This window comes from Physeter macrocephalus, chromosome 1 (genome assembly GCF_002837175.3).
Source record: "Physeter macrocephalus isolate SW-GA chromosome 1, ASM283717v5, whole genome shotgun sequence".
Taxonomy (NCBI): domain Eukaryota; kingdom Metazoa; phylum Chordata; class Mammalia; order Artiodactyla; family Physeteridae; genus Physeter; species Physeter macrocephalus.
This window is the reverse complement of record NC_041214.2, coordinates 87,227,273-87,247,342: the sequence shown is the minus strand read 5'-3', so window position 1 is coordinate 87,247,342 and position 20,070 is coordinate 87,227,273. Positions and strand designations below refer to the sequence as shown.

Below are 20,070 nucleotides of genomic sequence, written 5' to 3'. Positions count from 1 at the left end.
CCCTGCTCCTCCCTCTCTGCTCCTTCTGTGCCAGCATTCCCACTCTCTCTGGGAAATGACTGCTTCTCAGGAGAAGGACGAGAGGCAGTGAGGCCAAGAGACGTCTCTTGGATTGGAGGGCAAGCACCCAGGGGCGAGATTCTGGACAGATGAGCAGTTTGGCCACGGCTGACCTCCTTCCATGCCCCTTCTTTTCCAGCCTCTTCTTCAGGAAGCCCTCCCCACATCTTCTAAGCCTGCCCACTCTTTCTTTCTAAACCTGGGGCAGGGGCCATGACCTTACTTTTTAAAATTCTGGTCAATTTATTTTTCAAAGAAAGACCCAGGCCCTGTTACAACTACATAGGGGGCTCTCTCGGCAGGAGAAGCAGAGCCTGTCAAAACAGATTTTCTTTCTTTCCACCAAAGCAAGAGACACTCCCAAAACACAAAAGACACTGAGAATCCTGTCTCCTTGAGGGATTTAATCATTGCTGGTAGTTGTTCTCCTCTTCCGCAGTGGCATCTTTGCCTCACTGCTTCTGGAGAAGAGGGACATAGAATTTCAATTCTTAGCCTGGCTGGGCGAGAGCCATTCCCCCAGAGGCACCCAGCGGGAGGTAAGATAAGTTGTCACCTACACAGTTTCAGAGGCTCTGAGCCTCCAAACACAGCCACTATTCACTAGCTGATCCCTGAAGTCCACCATCAGAGTTTTATTTATTTAGCTTTGGAGTTTATTTGACTGTCAAAATTCAAATATTCCTGGAAGGGATGATAGTTATGACCAGCCATTTGCAACTTAGTAGAATTTTTTTTTCAGATCACACTCCAAAGGGCATTTTTTAGAGTGAGAGAGAAAATCAGATGGCCAAGGAAGGAAAGAAAGTGGAGAGGGAAAACGGTCCACAAATTAGAGGGTAGGGAAGGGCCCAAGAGGAGGCTGGAGCGCAGAGGGCAGACGCAGCATGCCTCACCGGCTGGCCTAGAGCCCTGGATCTCAGTGTGCACTCGGCTTCAGCAGCACCAGTGCCACCTGGATCCTGTCAGACACGCAGATTCTGGGGCTCCATCCCAGACCTACTGAGTCAGAAACTCTGGGGGCAGGGCCCAGAAGTCTCTGTTTTAACAAGTCCATACATGACTGACTTTGAGGCATCGTCAAGGCTGAGAAGCACTGGCTTGCAGTGTCTGTCCTCTGCGGCAGGCCCGTTCCTATACCTCGCTGCTCATCAAGCTCGACTTCTCTGATTTGCCTTCTTCTCTCTGCCCTGTAAGAGTGAGGCATGAGAAACCACCACCGTGTGTGGCCAGGAGAGTGTTCTGCACACTGGAAACCTCTGTAGGCATAGGAGGTGGGATGGTGACAGAGCAGGGCTGCCTTTGGCCAAAAGAGCAAGGGCTTGGGGTGGAGCCTGGGGAATTACTGATGAAGTTTGACGAGTGAAAGTGAGGGAGCAACTGAAGGAAGTTCCCCAAAGCAGCCATCTGGGCTTCTGAGAAACTCGAGTGGGGATCATGCTGAGTGAGGTAGAAATATGGAGACAGAAGTCTGCTCGAGCCCTGACTGGGGTCCCATAGGATGTGGGTTCTGGGCCATGAGGCACCACTGGGTGCCTCCCTTCCCTCCACATCAACTCTCCTTGGGTCGATATGCTCAAGATGCATCTCTTAGGCCAGTTCATCTCCTGCTTATCCCCACCATCCCCCAACTCTCAACCCCCATCCCTTGCCCAGGCAACCTGTGGCCAAGGCAAGGAAGAGCCCCAAGGAATCAGATGGTGAAGGCTGAAGCAATCCTCTGCAAATTGGACATCGTTTTGAAGTCCCCTTCCCTGCTCTATTTTTCTCCATAGACCTTGTCAGCATCTGAAATATTATGGGGTGGTTTTTGTTTTTTTGTGGTTTTTTTGGTCTACTTCCTTCTACTAGAGTGTGAGCCCCATGAGGGCAGGGATTTTTTTTTTTTTTTTTTTTTTACTGTGTACTGTATATTTACCTTTCAATCCTCAGGGCTTAGGACAAGGCCTGGCACACAGTAGGCATTCAATAAATATTTTTTGGAAAAAAAATGAATGAATCTTAAATTTGTTCCATGATCTATCAATACTTATTTTAACATAAAAATTATCCCCCCCCCCAATACTTGAGTAAAAATTGATGTCTCACATCTTCCACAAAGTGAGGGCTTCAGATGCCTGTACATACCACAGCTCGAGGTTCCACTACAGAGTGAAGCTTCACTTCTGATCAGACAGCCAGGATGAGAGAGGATAAGGCTGGGAGGGTCAGGGCCTCCTTGTGAAGGGAGGATCAGTCACCAAGACTCTTGTCTCTGGCCTCAGCCAGAGCAGTGTTTCTGGGAGATGGAAGTGCAGGAAAGTTATAGCTCAGTGACAGACGATGTACACAAACTTGTCTACCCAGTGCCTGGCACACAGTGGACACCCAGGTTAGCAAAATCTCTATTTGCAACTGAACTCCACTGAAATCTTGATGAACGAGACATTCAGGAAACAGCCTTGCAAGAGTTGCTCTCCCTGACCTCAGGAACTGGGTCTTAGTTCCTATGTTTCCCTGGTACTTGGCACAGTATGTGTCTAGGAGACCTAAATGAATGCTTGATGAATGAAACATATTGTTTCCATTGACATTTTTTCTGGATATTAAATTATATTTCAGGCCTTGTGGCTGAAAATCATTCTAAAATGCATTTTGCAACATTTCTATGTTAGCCAGTGAAGAGTACTGAACCTCCTCACATCTTCCTACACAAAATCACAGAATCTTGCAAATGGTCATCAGCAAGTACTGCCACTTCCCTGATCATGTATCACTGAGGGATGCAAAAAGGGTGTGTGAGATTGAATTTGTTTTAACCCTCAGAAATCATGGGGTGTTAAAAGAATTCCCTGCTCTTTTTTCTTAAATCTCAGGTTTAGAGCTCATAAGGGATTCAGATCATCCAGCCCCAGGAGCCTAACTTGACAAATGGAGAAACCAAGGCCCAGAGAGGGGAAGGGCACTCAGTATGTGAAAAACATTGTCAGAACTGGAACCTTGGTCTTTTGCTCCCCAGTTCAACACTCTTTCCATTTTGTTGATTTGTCTCTATCTCCTAAGACTAGAAAGCAGAGAAAAATTCTGATTAATTCATGTTTAAATTCTATATTAAGGGAAAGATACAAATTTCTTGCTAAGGATATGTTTATTGAACTCTTTATACTTAGTACTGTCTTAGCTACTGCAGGGGACAAAGCAGACGCAAAACCGTCCCTATCTATTGCATATTGATGATCACGATGATAATGGTAAGTTTCAATTTTTGATCACATGTTCTGTAAAAGCACTGGGTGCTTTACATGTATTACCACAAACAATTCTCACAGCAGCCTTATAAAATAGACTTCCATGTTAGGCCTCTTTGGGTTGCTCATGACAGAAACCCAACTCATACAAGCTAAAGAAAAAAGGGAATTATTGGCACACATAAATGAAAATACCAGGAGCTGTCTAGTTTCTGGGTAGGCTGGATCCATGTACTCAAACAATATTATCAAAAATTTCTCTCTCCTTCCATCTCCTCTGTGTAAGCTTCACTCTCTAGTATATTCTTTCCATGTGATAGAAAAGATGAGCCCCAGTAGCTCTGACTCCCATGAGCCTTACAGTTTATAATTTCAGAAGGAAAGAGCCCTATTCTGTCCTGACATCCACATGAGCCCTCCTCAAGACCTCAATGGATGCTCTTTGGGTTATGTGAGCACAGCTGCACCTATCATTATATCTAGGAAAATGAGATACTTTGGCCACTCCATATCTCCATATGGTGGAGGAGAGGGTCTTTTATCAGGGGAATGGAGGAGGAGCAATTCATAATCCCATTTCACATAGGTTGAAACTGAAACTTACAGAAATTAAGTAATTGCCCAAGGCCACGGGGCCTGTTAGAGGCAGAGATGGGATATAAATTCAAAATATTTGTCTCCATAGCCTATGCTTTTAATTTTTCCTGATTATTTTTTTTTGGAAAAAAAATCATACTTTAAAATTCACCATTTTACAAGTGTACAGTTCAGTGAAAAGCCTGGTTTTTGTTGTTGTTTTTTTTTTTGGTACGCGGGCCTCTCACTGTTGTGGCCTCTCCCGTTGCAGAGCACAGGCTCCGGACGCGCAGGCTCAGCGGCCATGGCTCACGGGCCCAGCCGCTCCGCGGCATGGGAGCACAGGCTCCGGACGCGCAGGCTCAGCGGCCATGGCTCACGGGCCCAGCCGCTCCGCGGCATGTGGGATCTTCCCGGACCGGGGCACGAACCCGCGTCCCCTGCATCGGCAGGCGGAGTCTCAACCACTGCGCCACCAGGGAAGCCCGAAAAGCCTGTTTTAATCATCATCCCAACTTTGGTGGGATTGGTACTCAGTTGTGAAGTATGTGGTAAGTAATTTGTTGCTATAATGGTTGAATTACCAAAGTTATTGAATGATTTACTTTTAAAAATAGAAACCAGAATTAATTAAAGATTACCCATCTAATAATGTCGTCCTCATTTCCTTGTACTACGATATACTCTTTTAGGTATAGCCAGCAAGACTCCTGCTGAAGAGGGTGCTGTCACCCATTTTTAGTGTTTCGTAGGGAAAAAAAATGCTACAGCTTGGAGTACTGCTGTGTCTTCCCATAAATAAAGCTTTCCACATCATAAGACAGAATGGACATGCCCTCCAAGAAAGAGACAGAGAATCTAGAAATATTAGTAGAAATGACAAATCTGTTCAGCAACATTGTAGATTATAAGATTCAAATTAAATCAATACCATTTCTAGATTCCAGTGTTGAAGACTAGAAAGAAATACAATGGAAAAAAGAGAGAGAGAGCGCTCATTCCCTGAAGAATCTAAAACATTACGTATTTTGCATTTAACCTAAAAGGACATGCAAAAATCTATTCAAAGAAAATTACAAACCTCTAATGGGGAAAAAAAAAGACTTATTGAACAAATAGAGCTTTTGGCTGGGAAGATTCTATTTGGTAAATGATACAAAAGCTAATACAATCTTGGGTCACATTAATACTCTGTTTTAGAAGGAGAGAGGTGGTAATCCTGCTTCCCCTAAGTTGCTCAGACCACACTCTTAGGGAAACCCAAACAAACTATGATATAACATGTCTTCGGTGGGGTGTTGTATGTGGCCAGGCTGGCAACAGGTCTGGAAACCACGTTACACAGGGAACCAAGCAGGTTTCCTCTGGATGTTAGAGAACTGTGGTCATTTCCATTGGGTTAGAGAAGATTTAGAGGTGAGTTGAAAGGCTGTGGCATAGAAGTATTAGACTTGCTCTGTGAACAAAAATTATAGGAAGAGAGATGTTGGCTCGAATAAGGTAGCAGCTTTCTGAAAGTCAGAACTGTCATTGATCTAAAGTACATAACCTTAGGTAGAGTTCCCTGTGCTATACCGTGTGTGCCCATCAGTTGTCTATTTTATACACAGGGAGGGGATATCTGTATGTGTATGGCTGATTCATTTTGTTATGCAGGGGAGGCTGACACAACATTGTAAAGCAACCATACTCCAATAAAAATTAATTTTAAAATAAATAAATAAAGTAACTAACCTTGTGAAGCAGGCAGAATGGTGATATTATCATCCCTAACAAAGAGATGAGGAAAAGGTCCAGCAAGCAAAAATGACTTGTCTGTAATCAGCCAAGAGGGGCACATGAGACCGTGGATGCCCCAGTGCAGTTCCCCCTGGCCCAGGCTGCTTCCGGACCCAGCGCTGAGCTTCAAGAGGTGCAGCAAAACAGGTATGAACAGCCAGCAGGATGGAAGTCACAGGAAAGCTATCAATGTCAAAGTGTGACAAACAACTCAATATCCTGTGGAGAGAAGGATCAGGCAAGGAGCAGCGATTTCCAGTGGGAAAGTAATGACTTCTGACAACAAACAGGGATCTCTGTCAGGAGCGCAGGAACTTCTGACAGGAGAGCAGGGATTTTTGACAGGAGAGCAATGGTTTATGACAGGAAAACAGGGATTTCTGACAGAAAATGTTGACTTCTGACAGGATATTAGTGCATTTCTGACAAGAAAACAAGGATTTCTGAAGAGTGGGGATTTTTCTCAGAACAGTGATTTTTCAAGGAAGAGGGGTGATTCCTGACCACAACAGGGATTTCTGACAGGAAAACAGGGATTGCTGATAGGAGAGCCCGGATTTCTGACAAGACATCTGTGCCCATTACATAGGAGAGTAGTGATTTCTGACAGGTCTTTGACAGGAATGAGGGGTTTTCTGAGGAAGGACAAAGAGCAGCGGCACAAAACAAACTGGAAAACAACAGCGAGGAACCAAATTCCCTCTGAAAACAGGGAATTGTTGGTCCTGGGTGTGGAGGGAGGTTCATCAATAATAAGACAAGCTGGATCTGGGGAGGCTCAAATTGGGCGAGATCTTGGGTCCAGCATGTCATTCGGCAGACGGGGATTGAGTGGGCTGGAGGGAGAGTATCTAGAAGATTTACGTCACCGATGTGAGCCTAAATGACTACGAAATGCCTTCCCATCAAGAGACCTGGAGGAAGTCGAAGAGAGGGAAATCTGCTCCTTCTTCGACCCTTCCTCCCAAACCCAGAAATAACAAAGCCTTGGTTTTGACTCAGGAAATTCAAATGAAAGCTTTAGCCCTCTTAATTAATTACAGATCCTTGGCAAAGGGGTAGGGGAGGAGGGAAATGATCTCTAAAGCTCTCGCCCTACAGTTATTCAGGAATGAGATCCTAGCTTGGTGAGAAATCAGCCTTGTGGTAGAGAGGAAAATGAATGAAAGGAGATAGAGGTATCAATAACGAGCCTCTGATAAAAAAAAATAATCCTAGTCGTTAGGGAAAGTGCTTCCCTTCGTCCCGGCTCACCACGCATGCGCCTGAGACTCCCGCGCGCCGGGGAGCCCAGCAACCTGGCCTGGGTCACTGGCCGGAGCCTTTTCCCGCAAGTGGTGAGGTTTCCTGTGAGGAAAAGCCCAGCAGTGCATAGTGAAGCAGGATATGTCTCAGAGGGAAGGAATGCTGTTTCAGAGGGAAGGAACGCTTTTTCTCGCAGACGGAGCTCTCATTGACCCCGAGCTCCAGGCACCACGTCCACCACGTGACTAGATTCCTGCGGGCACGAAGCGCTAGGAGAATTCTCATTGTGCAGATCTCCCGAGCAGCTGCAGCATCCCGAGCCAGGAGCTGCAGACTTGTACTTCCGACCGGATGCAGGGCTCAGCACAGCTCTTCACACTCAGCCCTGCAGGCCTGCGGCGGAGATGGACACGCACGGTGCCCTGCAGAGGACCACCCCCGACATCCCCTGCCCCCCTTTTGCTCTCTATGGGGACCGCTTTCCTCCTACAGACCCCGGAGCATGGTCTTTCCTTTTCAGCTGCTACCACCTCTCCTCCCTCTTGGGGTTTCTTTCTACCCCACACTTGATTCAGAGGAGGACACAAAATTCCCCAGCTTTCCTCCCCCACCCCCTTGATGCCCCTGACTGACCTTCCAGCTATTTTATTGCTGCACATGTCAACTAGGAAATAGGATGGTCATTATAAAATTACAGATGAGAAGCAAATTTGAGATTTTCTTTTTTAATCTCAAAAAATTTGCATTTCTGAAGAGAGCAGTGATTTTTCTCAGGAGATGCTAGGTGGCTGGTCCTGCCTCACTCTGAGAACTGCCCTAATAGACCTTCCCAGGCAAAGCCCTTTCCTGCGTTCCTGTCTGAGGAGGCAGGTGAAATCTCTTATGTCCTCAGTGTGATTCTTAGTCCTTCTTTGCCTGGGTCACTGCTTATCCACAATTTCCCAGGGAGAGCAGCAGTGGGAAATAGCAGTCTGTTTAGAGCCTCCAGATCAGTTCCTTTCTGTGAAGGCTCAAAAAGTCTTCCTAGCTGGGTGATTTGGGGCAAGCTGCTTAACCTTGCTAAGCCTTAGTTACCTCATCTTTAAAATGGGGATAAAAATGCCTACTTCACATGATGGTTGAGGTGATTAAATGAAATTGTGTGTGTGTGTGTGTGTGCGTGTGCGTGTGTGTGTAGTATCTGGCATCCAGTAGGCTTCATAAATTTGGTCTCCTTACTTCTCACTGGGCTGAGAAGGGCCAAAGCAGGAAAGACTGTGCAGTTTGTGCCATTCTGAAGGCACCCAGCTGAGCAGCTGAGCCGAGGCTGAAATACCATGGGTGCTTCACTTTCAGTGTCAGGTGCCCTGGGTGTGGCTTTTCCACACAAAGACTACAGTATGTGTCTAGTGCACAAAGGCACCATAGGGCAGGCAGCAGCTGCTGGGTGTCTGTGCTGGCACCCAGCCCACCCTGCTGGGGAAAGAGAGAATGGCACTTGTAAGGCAAGCCTTTATATTACCCCCTGCCTCACAGTTAGACCAGGTTCCCCTCTTTTCCTGCTTGTCATGGGAGGCCTTGGCCAGGTGGAGAACAGCTGTCACCGCGATGGGTTCCCCATCTCTCATTAGAGGGGTCTCCTTGAGTGAGGGCTAGCCTGCTTACACTTCCTCCTCCCAGCAGGCTTCTCACTGGGGGTGATTTGCAAGGTCTCAAACTCAGAACCTCTACCTTTATAACCCAGGGACCCCAAAGAGGCTCTCTTTAACCCCAATGAGGTTTTTTTTTTCCCTTTTCCCCAGCAGGAAAAGACTAAAAGATTGGGGAATTGCCCGGCAGTCCAGTGGTTAGGACGCTGTGCTTCCACTGTAGGGGGCACGGTTTCGATCCCTGGTTGGGGAACTAAGAACCCACAAGCCACGTGGTGCAGCAAAAAAAAAAAAAAATGGAGTTCAAGGCCCCAGCCATCCTGAGTCTCTACGTAGCTTGCATGGGAAGGGGCTTCCTGTGCAGGGCTGCCTTGATCATTATCCCTTTTCATCTTCATTTGTGTCTCAGATAGTTGGTAAGACACAAGACAGAGTTACATCTCCAAGAGTTATCCTGTATATTTCCCTTTTGCTCTGCTTCTCACCGGTACACAAGGGCACTGTAGTCCACACTGACAGAAATACACACAAGCGCGTACAATTCAATATCAAAAAAAACAAACAACCCAACCAAAAATGGGCAGAAGACCGAAATAGACATTTCTCCAAAGAAGAAACACAGATGGCCAACAGGCATGTAAAAAGATGCTCAACATCGCTAATTATTAGAGAAGTGCAAATCAAAAAAAAAAAAAATCACGATGAGGCATCACCTCACACCAGTCAGAATGGCTATCATCAAAAAAGTCTACAAATAATAAATGCTGGAGAGGGTGTGGAGAAAAGGGAACCCTCCTACACTGTTGGTGGGAGTGTAAATTGGTGCAACCGCTATGGAAAACAGTATGGAGGGTCCTTAAAAAAATAAAAATAGAGCTACCATATGATCCAGCAACCCCACTCCTGGGCATATATCCAGAAAAGATGAAAGAAAATATAATTTGAAAAGGTACATGCACCCCAATGTTCATAGCAGCACTATTTACAACAGCCAAGACATGGAAGCAACCCAAGTGCCCATCAACAGGTGATTGGTTTAAGAAGATGTGTATATATATATATATATATATATATATATATATACACACAATGGAATATTACTCAGCCATAAAATAGAATGAAATATTGCCATTTGCAGCAACATGGATAGATCTAAAGAATATCATACTAAGTGAAGTAAGCTAGGCAGAGAAAAACAAATATAATATGATATCACTTATATGTGGAATCTAAAAAATAATACAAATGAATCTATGTACAAAAGAGAAAAAAATCCACAGACATATAAAACAAACATGGTTACCAAAGGGAAAAGGGAGGTGGGAGAGGGATAAATTAGGAGTATGGGATTAACGGATACACACTATTATACATAAAATAGAAAAACAACAAGGATTTACCATATAACACAGGGAATTATATTCAATATCTTGTAATAACCTATAATAGAAAATAATCTGAAAAAATATATAAATATATAACTGAAACAATAAATAAATACAGAAACCACGGAACCTGGGTTTAGACACAAAATCTCAGAGAGTGCTTGTGGAACCAGATTTTCTTCTCCCAGAGACTAGATAGAACTGAGCTGGGGGAAGAAGGAAGATGCAGCTGGGCCGGGATGAGAAGGGGGAAAACACCAGAGTCCTTGAAATGGGGGAGGGGCGGGGGAAGAAGGGAGCCCGTGGAGGCATTCAGTGTGGGGCTCAGTGTGAACCCTCACTGGGCACCAGCTCTCAGTGCTTATAAGACCTGGAACAGCAAATGATGGCCTGGGGGTCCAGGACCAGGGATGAGGCCAAGGGGGAAAACCCCACTCCTGAATGGAACTAGGTGGAAATTTCTCTGTGTAAGTAGGAGCAGTGATGAACTGCTCCTATGCTGCTGAAGGGTTTGACTGTGGTAAGAATGCTCTTCTCAGAAGAAGGAATTTCCAGTGGAAGAATTATTTAGGGAAAGCTGGAACCATTTTAGCAAAAATCCTCGATTTAGCAGCACAAAACTAATTGAATTTCTCAGGTAATTGAAATGTCTTTTTTTGTACTGTTTTAAGGAGGAAGAGGTAAATAATAAGAAATCAAAAACAAATCTAGGATTTATTTTTAAAATCAACAAAATATCAGCACCTTCCAGGGACTCCCCTAGTCAGCACAATCCACCCCTATTACACTTTTAAAAAAGGAGCAGTTGACGTTCCGAAGGATGACCTAGAAGCACTAGGGCATCAGAGGAAAGTTTCAGTTCACTCAGCTGCCAGAATCCCTATTTCCTTTGCATTATAGTGAAGTGGAGCTTGACCATATTACTAAATTAACACAAGCTCCTTGAAATTGATTTTTTAAGAATTCTAACATCTTTTGGATAAAGGCGACACTGTATATAAATTGAAGGTACTGTAATCTGGGAATGAGCTAGTCTTTGAGAAGAACCCCCTGTGGTTGCATCCTGTAGGCATTTAACTAGAATGGTTCATGCCAGTGGTTCTCAACTGGGCGGGGGTATGGGGGCGTCATTCCCCCTGGCTTAGGAATATTTGGCAATGTCTGCAGACAGTTTTGGTTGTCACAACTTGGGGTGGGGGGGGCAGGGGCAGGATGCTACTGCTGTATATTAGGGAGCAGCCAGGAATGCTGCTCAACATACTACAATGCACAAAACAGCACTCCACGACAAAGCAGTACTGGATCCACAATGTCAATAGTGCCGAGGTTGAGAAATCATGGCTTGCGGTAATGAAAAAAGAAGATACGCTCCAAGTGAAGGCCAATAGGGTGGCTGCCCCAAGACTACTCACAGGCCTCAGGGCCAGGTTCAGCCCTGTCAGCCATTGCTCGGGGTTGGTCTCACCTTACCCAATCTCTTAGGATGCCTATATGATCTACAGCCAAGACATTCATCTGCAATGAAATACAACAGTCAGGATGTCAGGCTGCTCTCAGCTGGCAGCAAGGATACTCAGTTGAGCCTGGAGTGGAACAGGAGTTGTTCCACCAGGACCTGAGACTGAGTCTCTAGGTCAGTGCACATCTTCCCGGGCAGGGCTGCCAGTGCTCATCTGAGTGGAGCTACCTCCTCTGGCTTCCGCTGGCAACCAAGTCTTCTTGGAAACAACACATTGTTTCTCTGGATACGTTAATGTCATCGGTAAAATCTGACTTCAACCTGGGGCCAGAGTCCACTTAAGATGATTGTATTACTTGCCTCTGACCTGTTCATGATGTTTACATTTCACTGTTCAATGCAGGATTTCCTGATGTGAGAGCAGAGGGAATTCTTTTGAGAAGCCAACTAATCTGTGAGTGCTTGGTGGTTGAATAACTAACACAGTTTGCTTTAATCTAGTACCAGTGTTTGTCAAAATTATTAATACAATGTAGCAATTAATAAACCGTGGACATAACTCATAATAGCTTTTGGTCAGTATGTATTTTCTTAATCGACAAATACTGTAAGTACAAATATTATCATGTGGGAGCGGGTCTGGGGAAGATTTTGATGACAAAAAGGAGGGCTTATACGGGAAAAAGTTGGGAACCACTGGTTTGACTCTCAGAAGGTTAATTTCCTATATTTCTTAGTTCTTGAGCAGGGAGGCACAGTACCCCGGGGTTGCCCTCCACCCTCATGCTCCAAAGGATCTGCTTGGTCACTCTGTCCCTAGGGACACATTGAGAACAGTGCATGCTTTACAATTTCTAAAACGTTTTCACATCTGTTATCTCATTGGCTCTTCCAAGCTCCAGTGAGGAAGGTGGAACAGTGGCTATCACTTCTACTTTAGGGATGAGGGCAGGCCTTGGTGACCTGATTTGCCTCAGGATCTATATAGCTCCAGAGCTGGGGCCTGGGCCCCAGCTGACTCAGGACCCAGAGTTCTTTCCACTCTCCTTGTATTGGTAATAGACCCCTCTGAATGTTCTGATCCACTGAATACCAAACTCCACTCCATAGTAACTAGTGGATAAAAAGATCCAAGAAGTATTTAAGAGTTTTGATGAACTAGTCTTTCATGTACTTCTGAATCCCAGCTAGTTTCTGAGAATTGCACAAATGTAAAGAGAGCAGAAAGTAATGAAATAGCCCATGTTCTGTTGCCATGGAAACCCATGCTTACCTTAGGGTTCATATTTGGTACAATTTCCTGAAATTCCTCTTGAAGGTTCCAAGTGATCTTGGGGTTCTCTGAACCTCGCTTTTGAAATCTGAAAAGTGAAAAAATACCGAGCCAGATTGTTTTATCTTTGACATTCTATTAGTCTAAATCTATGAGCTCTATTAGCATCATCAAAGGAAGAACTCTCTAGGATAAACGAATGTTTTGTCACCTCTGTGTAAGAGATATCCATCTAATCATTCATTCATTCACCTAGTCATTCAACAAACATTGATCAAGAGTAAGGTACTATGCTAAGCTCTAAACAGAGTACAAACTTGAAAACAGAAAAAGTCTATTGAACACAAATCTGTGCAGCTATCCTCTGTATGAAAATCAAGAACAACTACAAAAAAGTCATTATAATTGGCTTACAACTGATGCTTTAAACCACTTTTGAGGAAAAGTTAAGGGCTCTTCTATTGGAATGTAAAGTATGCAGACAAAGAAAATTTCCTGCAAGTGACTCAGAAATTCTCTGAACTCTAAACAGGCTCTCAAATGGCTATAGTGGTTAGAGAAAACTAGTAATGGAACCCTTTACCTTCAGTTCTCTGTGATGAGAATCTAAAATTTCATCATAAACACTTCAAAACAAGTTCCAGTGCAACTGTCTCAAGGGCAAGAAAAAGAATATTTGTTAGATTTAATCTAGAGTCTGGTATTGACTGCTGTCCACTAAGGGACTTTCTTCCTGTCTTAGTAAAATTTTTATACAGTATAATTCCATTATTCATACAATATCTTTCATTTGATCAAGAAGTAACTACATTTTATTTGGTAGGGGGAGATGAGATTGATTTGGCAAATGGAAATCAAGGAGATATTTCTAGATGGATGTTTTTACTTTCACTGTTATATGAAAGATGACAAAATTAGGCAGGAAATTACAAAAGCCTATGACACAAAGGAGGAAATTACTTGTGTGGTACCATGTAGAGAGGATACACTGAGAAGGTGCTGCAGACAGATAAAGTGAGGGGCTCACCAAGCTTTATTTTCTTTTCGTTTCTGAACATCACTGTCCACACCAATACCAAGCACCATGCCCCGAGCAGGGGTACAAAGACGGGTAAGATGCTGTCCCTGCTTTCAAGGTACTTGTAGTCCATTTGGGGGAAGCTCAGCCAAGTAACTGGACAGTTCCAGCTCAGTGTGATCAGGACCCTAATGAGGCCAGTACTGGGATTACAGGCATATATAGCAGGGCCCTCACACCCAGGCTGGGGGCCTCTGGTGCTGCCTGGACAGGAGTCCTACCAACATGCTTTCCAGGACTGATGTTTCACCTGTGGCTCTGAAGAGATTAAATATATATAAAATCACAGGTGTGATAAGAAACCCCTCAGAGGAGAAACAAGGGACATGAAAATACCATCAAATCCTCTAATGCCTTTATTCAGTTACACTTGGAAAGAGGAGACAGGTACACACGAAGCCTCTGGGGTCGACAACACCTTCCTCCCAGGTTTGCTCAGGTTGTTAGGGGATCTCCAGGGGCATCCATTCTTCCCATTAGCAGTGCGCTGGGCCAAAGGATGCACCACGGCTGCACTAATATTCGCTATATTGGATTACGAAGCCAAGTAATTGCCTTTTAAGTGTCAAGTAATGGTGAGAGCATTCATCTGTGCTTTCATTCATTTGTACAGCAATTAATTTGTACCTAAATTAAGAATAAAAATGGTTATGTGATCCAATAAAGTAGAAATGGTGGCAGGAAAAAAATATAATGTCTGTTTTACCCTACTAGCAAGGCCAAATCACACTTTTCCCCTCCCACTGTTGTGTTTCTGGAGAAGGTTTTTTTCAGGCAGGCAGAGCAGGAACTGTGTGTGCGTGCTGGCCCCTGTCAGGGGACCAGCCTGAAAGGCTGTGGACAGGAAAATGGGATTTGTGGGATGAAAAGTATTGTTGACTTGAAATGGTACAGGCAGGTCACTACTGCAGCATGCTCCCAAGTAAGGCCAGGAAACAGGCCCTCTGGAATTGTTTAAGGCAAAGATAGACACAAACTCAGATGTTAACACAGAATTAACAAACTGGTGCTTTTGGGCAGCATATGGCTAGCAGACACATTTTATTTGTCATGAAAGGGTTTTAAGTCTTTGGATTTGTTGCCAATGTTTAAAAATTAGGCTATTTCACATGAATATTCAGATCTCCGGTTCTCTTGAGAAGCTGGAATATTGTCTGCACTGCATCTACATTCCTGCTTGGCAAAACTTGGTTGGAGCTGAGTGGTCACCGTTCCCTTTAGTCAGGCAGTGCTTGCCAGTTTACTGCAGTCCCCACCACTGCCTATTGTCCTGTACTGTGCCTGCCTCTCTCATTATTAACTTGGCTGGCTCCTGCAGGAGTTTCTAACCCCTGTTTTCACGTTTGCTTAGTCACTTACAGAAGTAACCTACTTTGTTCACTCTTTATATCAGCTTCACTTTTTAACTTCCTGGAGCATTTTGGTTTTTGTTTTTAGTTTTTAAAATTTATTTGTTTATTTATTTATGGCTGTGTTGGGCCTTCATTTCTGTGCGAGGGCTTTCTCTAGTTGTGGCAAGCGGGGGCCACTCTTCATTGTGGTGCGCGGGCCTCTCACTATCGCGGCATCTCTTGTTGCGGAGCGCAGGCTCAGTAATTGTGGCTCGCGGGCCCAGCCGCTCCGCGGCATGTGGGATCTTCCCAGACCAGGGCTCGAACCCGTGTCCCCTGCATTGGCAGGCAGATTCTCAACCACTGCGCCACCAGGGAAGCCCAGAGCATTTTGTTTTTATAGAGTTTGGATGTCTTGGGCATAGACGGTTCTCCCTAACCAAAAGTCTTACACCTGCTGCTATGCTGTTTGGTTTTGGCATTGAACCTTTTGCCATAGAACCATAGACCTATCCAAAGGGAAGTTACTTTGGAGAGCATCCTATCCACCTGCCTCATTTAGAAATTGAGTCTCATAGAGGCCAAGGTACTTGTTTAAGTCACACAGAAACTTGAGACAGAGCCAAGACTGGAACCAATTCTGGTACTTTTCCTACTACATTTCAGCCCCTTCTGGGTGCTCATTCATGACACTGCATGTCCCAAAGCAAGAATATAATTTCTCAAGTTATTGTTCAGTCTTCCCACATTTGAAAATTTGAAAAATGTAGGCCTGTTGGGCACAGCTATCTGCTCTCTAAGATGGCCCCTGGTGATGAGTTACGGTATTTAAAGCTCATTATCTGATTCCATCTGCTGACTTCCGAGAGCCTTGAACTGGGAGTGAGGCCAACTGGGTTGGAGTCCCAGCTCTCCCTCTTACCAGCTGTGTGACCTTGGGCAAGTTTCCTCACTTCTCTGAGTCAGAATTTCCCAAGTGCAAGACAGGAATGCCTGCCCCACAGGACATTATGACCATCACAGGACATAACAAACATGAAGGTTCTCGGAAAAATGTAAAAAGTTAGATAAATACAAGTTACTGTTACAGGCTATTGAGCTTAGATATCAGAGAATCCCAGAATTCCCTCGTTTTACAAGTGATGCACTGAGCCTCAGGGAACAGGGTCATCCAGCCAGCTATGGGCAGAACTCAGATTAGAGAGGAAGTCTCAAGTCTTCCCTGCTATTACCACAGTTGGATTCACAGATCTCAGTTAAAGCCATGTGGGCCCCAGCACGTGGGCAGCTAGCCATGGGGTGAAATGGGAAATGCCGTAACCTCCCCTCACAAAGGTTTGGGGAATCAGGGTCCCAGCCTCAGACACAGAACAATTCAAGGGCTCTCATTCTAAGGGTAGAGCCCACACTCGCTGGTGGCTGATTCCCAGTCTGCGAGCATGGATTTGGGAGACATTATACTGTAAAAATGAATGCTGTTTTTGCAAATTTGTGGAACCTGCCAGCTCTCTCAGTTTAACTAGATCTCTGCAGTGACATCCAGACATGTTCTGCATTAAATTAGAGCTGGTAATTTCAGAGGGAAACAGCTCTGAAATGGCAAGAAAAACAAAAATCTGTTCCTTGAAAAATGACACCATATGTGCCTGCATCGCTGCAGTTAGGGTAAAAGGCTTTTCCTCCCTTTGTTTCTCCTCAAGCCGCCAATGTTAATGTCAGATTTGCAACAGAACCATATACTAATGGAACCCAAATTAGCTCTAAAATTAGCTCTTAACAAGAAACTGGAGGCTAGCTCAAGGCAAGCAGATTTCTCTGACTGTGAGAGACAGAAAGCATTTTAGCAAAGCAGCCGCATATTGATATTCTCAAGCCTCAAAAAAGATCCCTCTTTGCTCTAAGTGAATTGCCCAGGAAGAATTGTGCACAGCCTGCTGTCTGCCTGTGCGTCAGGAACTGGCAGCTCAACCTGCAGTTTTCTCTAGGGGTGGGAGAGGGAGGGTGGGAGGGAGGGAGACGCAAGGGGGAAGAGATATGCGAACATATGTATATGTATAATTGATCCACTTTGTTATAAAGCAGAAACTAACACACCATTGTAAAGCAATTATACTCCAATAAAGATGTTTAAAAAAAATACAATTCTCAAGTAAAAAAAAAAAAAAAGAAAAAAAGAAAACCTTCCCTCAAGCAAAGCAGCTATTGGGAGTCTGGAGTGCGGGTGAGGAGAAAGGGATTTCGGGGGTCAGATCTGGGTTGGAGACTGGGTCCTGGGAGTGGTGATGTTCCAGATTTTAGAGGATGTTTCATTATTGCTGTTTGTCTGACACCTTTAGAGAACCCAGAGACTATGGAAAAACCAGTGATGGAAAATATTTATATAGATAAGGAATATTTAGCAGCTAAAACGGCTAATCGTGAGTTATCTTCCAGCATCCTGAAAAATTACCATCTGAAAATTTTTCTAAAGAGTATCCTATCAGTAGTAACATTTCTAAGATGTTAATACAGAGGTAAATTTCATTAATGGGCCTCCAGACCCACCAAGTTTTTGCTACCCCTGGTTCCTCAGTGGCTCCAGGTTGGAATTTGAAGGTCGATGGGTCTACATGTTGAAAGCCTCTTTGTTTTGGAGTTCCTCCAGGTTTGTGGACCAGGGCTGGGGGCAGGAGGGCACAGGAGGTAGGGTGGGTGGTTAGAGCCACTGACACCTACCCAAGGAAAAAAACAAAAGAGTGAAGAAACCAGAGTAAAGAAGCAGTTGGGGAGTAGCAAGAAGATGGCATTAGTTTAGGTGTGGGGTAGTGTGAATTAGTCATCCTTCCATCAGGAAAAATGTACCCAGTTCTTGTAGATGAGGTGCCTATGTTCCCATACACTCCGAGAACTCCTGTGTGGCCAAGGAACACCTCTGAACCTGACATTTGGGGCACGTGAGTGCAATTCATCTTCACATCCTTAACACACATTGAGCACTGTCGGTTGAGCATTGGGGTGGCTGGGCTGAGGAAGTCCTCCTCTCAGCCTCATGAGCTCAGTCTATTGGGATGATAAAATGGGTACATAGAAAACCAAAATATAAGCAAAAGGGAGTGAGAACTGTGAGGAAGGGCCTGAAAAAGTGCTCTGGGGCTGCAGATGAAGGAGCGATGAGTTCTGTGTTGTGAGTTATCTGGGGAGTCTACACAGAAGAGGTGACATCTGAACTGGTCCAGGAAGGATGGGTAGGAAATTAGTTCCAGGAGTTTTAGACCATCAGAGGCCAAACTCTAAGCCTATTTGTAAAGAAAAAAGATGGTGTCATGGAAAAAGCTCTGGCTTGAATTCTAATCCCAGTTCAACATTAAAGATTGCTGTGTATCTTCAACCAATTCATTTAACTTCTCTGGCAATTAAACAAGATGGTGTATATGAATGCAAGAGATAAAACACTCCACAAATGCTAGTTGTTAGTAATGATATGTGTACTGCCTCACAGGGTTGTTATGCAACTTCTTTGAAACTGCTATTCAAAAGAAAGTTGTTTTTATAAAAAAGTCTAGAATCTTTTGGCCCCAGAAAGAACTACAAATGTACTAAAGGTTTATTGAGTTATCAACAACTGAAGCCCAGAACATTTTAGGTTAGCTGGAATTATAACTGGCAGAAACATATTTCTTGTTAAATAAAAAAGAGCCTTTTAAGTGAAACAAGTATCAAGTTCTTTAATGATGCTTATAAATCAATTTTTAAGATGAAAAACTTGCTATCGTAATTACTCATTTTTCCTGGTACTGCTTGGCAGGACAAATCCCATAAACTCACAACCTCTTGTGTCAATACAAATACATCCATCTCCTCCGATTATCTCTATGGTTTAGGATACGTGGTGCAAATACACTGACATTGGTGAGCGTGGGCTTGCATTTTGTCCTTTTCTAAATCTGCCAAAGAGCTTCAGCAGGTGATTTCTAGCAAATCTTACTCATCAATAAAACAACCTCCCCTTGAATCTATCCTTCAAACTCAAGAAAAAGAAAGACTCCCAATTAAAAATAAAAACAGACCACAAAACTGGACAGTGCATAAATGGGAAGTACACTTTGTTAGGGATGCCATAACAAGTACCATAGACTGGATGGCTTAAACAATGGAAATTTATTTCCTCACATTTCTGGAGGCTAGAAGTCCAAGATCAATGTGTCAGCAGTGTTGGTTTCTCCCGAAGCCTCTCTCGTTGGCTTGTAGATGGCCATCTTCTCCCTATATCTTCACATGGTCTTTTCTCTGTACCTGTCTGTGGTGAAATTTCCTCTTATAAGGATACCAGTCATATTGGATGAGGGCCCATCCATATGACCTCATTTTACCTTACTTACCTCTTTAAAAGTCTTATCTCCAAATCCAGTCACATTCTTAGGTATTGGGGGTTAGGACTTCAATATGTGAATTGGGGGTGAGGGGGAATAGCCTACAAGAAGGCGGCACTTGGTATCTCATGTAACCTATGAAAAAACCAAAAGCCTATAGATGACAAAGATTCACACTCTCCTGCACAAACTGCGCACATCTGCAATGTGTGTTTCACCCACTCGTGGAGCTGTGTGTGGCCCAAGAAAGGGCACAGATGGCCCAAGGCCATACCTTTCAGTTAAAGGAGGCCCACAGGAATGGGTTGTGGGAAAGGAGGCAGGGCTTGTCTGTCAATGTCAAGGTCAGCTGTGCCAGCATCGGAAGAGCAGCTTCTGGAGCAGTGGGAAGGAAGAGGAGAAGGAGGGAGGGTAGCCGTGAAACTTTTCCAGGAACCACCTTGGTCTCCTTCCCCAACATTTTTTTAAAGGAATTCTTCCTAGCCAGTTAGGAAATCTGGGGGCAGATCCTGAGTTCCTGGAGATCTGATCCCCTCCCGAGCCCCCAAGCCTAATGACAGACAACATCTGAGAGGGAAGACACAGATGGAAAACACTGTCTCGTTAGCAATAGGCTCTGCCCTTTCAGATTTCCAAAAAAAATCTGCAAAGAAAAACAAGTGTGTTCAAATACCACTCCA

The 20,070-nt window shown here is 44.3% G+C and overlaps 2 long non-coding RNA genes across 2 annotated transcripts; both read right to left on the bottom strand.

Moving 5' to 3' along the window:
* Positions 1 to 1,189: 1,189 nt before the first annotated feature.
* Positions 1,190 to 13,282, bottom strand: LOC114486656 (uncharacterized). Its single transcript, XR_003680764.1, has 4 exons — positions 13,216 to 13,282; positions 12,633 to 12,720; positions 5,598 to 5,861; positions 1,190 to 2,338 (listed from the first exon to the last, which is right to left on the bottom strand). It is a non-coding gene; the product is annotated as an uncharacterized lncRNA (long non-coding RNA).
* A 4,335-nt stretch (positions 13,283 to 17,617) lies between these two features.
* Positions 17,618 to 19,557, bottom strand: LOC129392096 (uncharacterized). Its single transcript, XR_008617288.1, has 3 exons — positions 19,400 to 19,557; positions 19,191 to 19,317; positions 17,618 to 17,752 (listed from the first exon to the last, which is right to left on the bottom strand). It is a non-coding gene; the product is annotated as an uncharacterized lncRNA (long non-coding RNA).
* Positions 19,558 to 20,070: the final 513 nt, after the last annotated feature.